Genomic DNA, 5,780 nt, shown 5'->3' with positions numbered 1-5,780 from the left:
AGCCACGGCCTACCGCCTGTGCCTAGCTCCTCTTAAGCTTCACTGCTGAACCTAAGTGAACCAGCGCTCGGGCTTAACGCTGTCTCAGCTTAGCCCATACCTTCTCCGGTATGAATTTCCTTTATCCTTTAACTATTCCATGGAGCTCCAAACCAGCAGTGTTTCTTCCAAAAATCCTTTGCCGTTTCTCAGTCCCGCGTTGGTTCGCCAAATGTTGTGTCCGGCCAGCAGATCACAGCCTGGGTTCTAGCCTGGAAAGGCATTTTGGAAACTTGGAAGAGAAGAAGGGCTAGGCGGCGAGAGAAAAGAATGAAGCTAAGAAAAGATTCTGATCAAAGCTCAATTTTACTATTTCCAGACACTCAGTTATAAAGGAAGGGGGAGGGAACCCGATTTCCCGCCAAGTAACTCAGGGTCCAGTAGCAGGACGAGCACGTGTGTGCCTCCAGGCAACAAAGCGTCAGGGTTCAGCAGTAGGCATGGCAGGACGAATGAGCAGGTAGCTCCACCCTTGAGCAAGCAGGTTCAAGCAGATGGGGGAAAGGGAGACCACAACTAAAGGCAAGCCATTCACAATCTTGGGTGTGCAAAGGAATAGTAAAGAAACAATCTTTTAAATTCACTACTATTTTATAGTATCCTTTAGAAATGACCACAGGAATTGGAAGCCTAGGTTGTAAAGCTCCCATAGGTACCATTGTTTCACTGGCCTTTCTTAGATCTTGTAGCAACCGCCACTTACCAGATTTTTTTCTTTATAACGAATATTGGAGTGCTCCGTGGTGATTGAGAGCTATTATATGCCCTGCCTCTAATTGCTCATGCACAAGCAAAGAGGTTACTTCTACTCTTTCTTTAGAAAAAGGCCACTGATAAACCTACCCTACACAGAATCATTATGAAGCCATTGAATTTTATCAGCCTGGGATGCAGGCAAGATAATAGCCACTACTTAAAATACCCCAAGCCTTTGGTGTTAGAGTAAGGCTTGGGCTTCTCAAATGACTTATTTATTGCCTTGTCCTTTCTTCCCCAGCCCTTGACCAGGTAAAAATCCTGTTGCATCATTTGTTTAGCCACTACTTCATTAGGACTGTACATCATAAGTCCCATTTGTGATAATAGATCTCTTCCCCAGAGGGTGACAGGCAAATGTGGCATGACATAGGGTTGAATTTGTCCTGAACTGCCTTTCTCATCTTTCCAGTTTAGAAGTTTGGAACTTTGTTTTGGAGGTGAGTGAGAGTATCTGAGAGGGGCCAAGTTGATGACCAATCCTGTCCTCTAATAATTGTTACATCTGCTCCAGTGTCTATCAGTCCTTCAAAGCTTTTTCCTTCAATTTATAACTTACAGTTAGGTCTCTTATTAGTAATAGATTGGACCAAGTACACATCAGAGGAACCAAAACCACCTGTCCTCTTGTACTTTTAGCAAATTTAGAGGGTATCAGAGACAAGGGAACTAGAATTAGTTGAGCAATTCTTTTATTAGCAGGCACTGATATAATGCCACGGAGCAAAGCAGCCATAATTCTAATTTCTCCTGTATAATCATTATCTATCACTCCTGGATAGATCTGTAGTCCTTTAATAATCATGCTACTTTAGCCCAGAAGTAGCCCCCAGGTCCCTGAAGGTAAGGGACCAAAAATACCTGTGGGCAGTATCTGAACTCCCATTTCTGGGGTCAGTACTGTATAGGTAGTAGAACTGAGGTCCAATCTTGAGCTTCCTGGGGTTGCTCTGATAAGTTCAGAAATGTATTTGCTTGTCTTGGAAGCAGCTTCATGGCCCCATAAGCTGCCTGTTCTGTGTGCCTTGAAGTCTGAGGCTGACCCCTCCTCCCATTTCTCAACAAGGGATGGCTTTGATTATTACTTTGAGAGCTACACTCATGGACCAGTGACTTCCCTTTCTGCATCAAGGGCAGATTAACAATTCTGCTGCCTATCTATGCAGCTATAGTTACTTACCTGTACTCATAATTGTCTTTTACTTTCACTTTGTTCCATGAAGTGCTCCAACCAAAGCAGTGTTTCTCAGTGAGTCCAGTTGTTCCCCCACCCCACCCCTCACCAAGGTCCCTATTTTTTTTCCCGAGGCCATCTGTAGCAGTCCAACGGCTTATGGGCAAGCAGGGTTCACCTATAAGGAGGGCTGGAAATGAAAAGGGGGATGAGAGAAGAAGGAGCCAAGACCATGTTCTGATCAAGGCTCCAAGTTTAATAATCAACACAGCATTTATTGTGTAACCTCTAGGAAGCACCAAACTTTCCTTGTTCAGTTGCTGTAGACTAACTTATGTCCCCCTAGATTTATATCTTGGAGACCTAACCTCCAGTGTGACTGATTTTGGAGATGAAGTCTATAGGATATGATCAAGGTTAAATTAACCGTACAACCAGAACTCTAGTCAGACAGAATTAGTGCTGTTATATAAAAAGGCATCAGAGACCACAAAGTTTGTGTATACCAGCCCTCAGCACATGGAAGAAAGGCTAGGTAAAGATTTATCAGAAAAAAATAGTTCTTATTAGAAGCCAAACCTGCTATCACCTTAACCTTGAACTTCCCAGAACTATAAGAAAGTACATCTCTAATACAACCAGTCTGAGGTACATTGTTTTGACAGCTGAGCTGACTAGCATCCCAATGTTGCCTTATCATCTATCCAAAGGACATAAAAAAAAAAACCCAGGGTTGAAGAAATCTGAGGAGAATATTTAAGTAGAGAATCAAGTGAGGTAGTTACAAGAGAATATTCACCTGAAATAAGTCCCTGGAAGGTTCGAGATTAAGATTTCTGTCATACCTACCTAACACATGTGTCTGTAGAGTCTTGTTGGAACACAGAGAAAAAAATAACCCTTTTTAAAAGCAAACATGAGATCACTGTGACAGAGAGAGCATGTGAACATCCTGGAAGTCAAATGCAGTATGATGAACATGAACCCTGTAAGAGCAACATAGAGGGAAAGCAACTAACTCTAAAAATGTTACAAAGCAAGGACCTGTGCTGAGAATCTGTAAAGTTAGTTCTTCCTTCTAGCTCCATGTTCCCAGAAATAAGACTCAGACTCAAAATATATTTACAAATACTTTGACCATATAGCTAGGCTATTCTCTGACTAGATCATAACTAAAATAACCCAATTGTTTTAACCTACATTCTGTCATGTGGCTGGTTACCTGTGCTCAGTCAGGTACCATGTATCTCACATCTTTCTGTGTGAATCTTCCTGTGCCTGACTCTCTCTCAGAATTCTTTCTGCCTCCCAGGTGTCTCACCTTATATTTCTTTTCTAAGCCATAGGCCATAGGCTTTTTAATTGACAGGTAATGTATCCATACAATATACAAAATATTACCTCTATGAGAATCAGAAGAGGCCCTCCCTGGAAGAGCCAGGGATGTTGTAGTTACCCTGAATGACAAGTTCCATGGGTTCTGTGATGGTCTCGCATAGAGTACCCCTGAAAGCAATACTCAAGTCTGGACATCTGCCATGCCTAGAGAGGAGCAAACCAGCCAAAACCATCTATCCAACGAAGGCATTTCTTGTCTACCTGCATTTTATGAAAGTCTGTTTGAGGCTGAAGAATGTTCCACTAAAATTCACATGTTGGAAATGTAACTCTTGCTATCTCAGAATATGATTGTATTTGGAGATGGGGCCTTTAAAGAAGTGGTTAGGAATATGTGAGTTCATTGTAGCACACCTGATCTGGTAGGACTATCCATAGAAGAAGAGGGATAGTCACCAAGGATGTGTCTGTACAGAATAAAGGTCATGTGAAGACATAGGCGAAAGCTATAGGTAAAACAAAACATGTGGGCTTTAAAAGTCCAAAAACATGAAAACTAAATATTGGTTATGCTACTCCTTGTGTGGCATTTTTTTATGGCAGCCACAGCAACTAATGTACCTCCAGCATGATGAACGACAGTAGAACAGAACTCTAAGCATGCCCTCACTCCTTTTGCAAATGAACCAAAGACAGAAAGGTCAGGGGTGCTTCAGGATACTGAATGTCACAGTTTCTTTTCTACTTCTATGAAGAGATGTCATGGTCAAAGCAATGTACTAAAGAAAGCATCTAATTTGGGGCTTGCTTACAATATTAAAGTGTAAATTCATGGACATTGTGTTGTGCAATCATAGTGGCTGGCAGGCAGGCAGGCAGGCAGGCAGGCAGGCAGGCAGGCAGACATGATGCTGGGACAGTAATTGAGAGCTTACATCCTGATAGGCAAGCTGGAAGCAGAGAGCAAGACCAGGTCTGACATGGACTTTTAAAGCCTCAAACCCCACCCACAGAAATACAACTCCTCCAACAAGGCCACACCTCCTCATCCTTCCTAAATTGTCCACCAACTGGGAATCAAGCATTTAAATGTGGGCGCCATTCTCACTCAAACCACCACAGTGAACTTCAAGGTTTCAGTTGTTATGCTGACTCTACAAGTTACATGATTACTAGAGCCTGTTCCTTCTCATATCTAAAAGTAACCAGTAGTGTCATAGGGTCTGCCTAGTACTCTCCATCAAAGAACAGGAAACAGGGGGTCACAGAGGAGCTTTAGAGGAAGATGAGAAAAATCAGGCAAGTAGCTGAATCAGACTTGCTCACTTAACTAAACAGACATTTTCCCACACCCATTCCGTGCACTAATTCCTCTCATCCTCACACCTAAGGCTCCTCTGGGAAAACAGATGCAGAGAGCCATATATTTTTACAGTTTTCCAGTGTTCATAAGTGTGACATCCATATCTAGGTGATGACAGTGTTGTGGTAAACTGCCCTACAGGCATGACGTGGCCTTTACCGTCTCAGTCAGAACAGCTATGGCTGCCTTTAATAAGATCAGGCCTGTTCACATCATAGAAAGAAGGACTAACGGCCCTCACCTAACATTCCACCCACTCCTTCCCTCCCTCCTCCTACATATGCCTTCCAGCTCCTTGAAATTCTGCTCCAGATGCATGTGATCTTGGAAGGTTCTAGACTACAGAGGAGAGACAAGGTTAACTGGAGGGAAACTTTATGATGCAGCTTCAGGAGATAAGCCATTACTCATGCTATTGTGGGGCTTTTCAGTCATGAGACTTGAGTCATCCACATAACCTGTGATGTCCAGTGACGGGTCCCGTCCCCACTCTGTGTCAAAAGTTGCCTCTCTAATATAAAAGGATATATTTATTAAGCAAAATATAAATTCTCTCTCTCTCTCTCTCTCTCTCTCTCTCTCTCTCTCTCTCTCTCTNTGTGTGTGTGTGTGTGTGTGTGCGCGCGCACACACACAGATGTCCTTTACACCGACAGCTCAGGGTCATAGCCAGCCATCAGGTGGGCACATCTAGAGACACACCACAGTATACAATGGTACATCATTGGGTGTGAGATCTGGGTCTGCTACAGGAGGAACTCATGGAGACCTGCAGACACAGATTTTTCACAGCCTATTTTAATGAGCATTCAACCTCCCCTCTAGCCCACCACCCACCAGAGGTAGTAGAAAGAAAAGTTATTAGGACACTGGGGAAGTAGACCTGCTTAGAATTAGTTCTTTGGGGACAAATACATTCATCACTGTCAGGATATCAGCAGTTCAGTCCAGTAGAAAACACCACACACATGATCCAGCAGCTGCAGTCCAGACCGCTTGGCAGTCACTACACACAAACCAGCAAGGGCAATTCTATCCAGAAGAAACCACAAGGCTCGACAACTAGCCTGAGGCTGAAGAAGCAGCAAGAAGTGGCAGGAATCTCATGAG

This window comes from Mus caroli, chromosome 15, assembly GCF_900094665.2.
Source record: "Mus caroli chromosome 15, CAROLI_EIJ_v1.1, whole genome shotgun sequence".
In the NCBI taxonomy this organism is placed as follows: domain Eukaryota; kingdom Metazoa; phylum Chordata; class Mammalia; order Rodentia; family Muridae; genus Mus; species Mus caroli.
The sequence above is the reverse complement of the archived record's forward strand: the minus strand, read 5'-3'. Positions refer to the sequence as shown.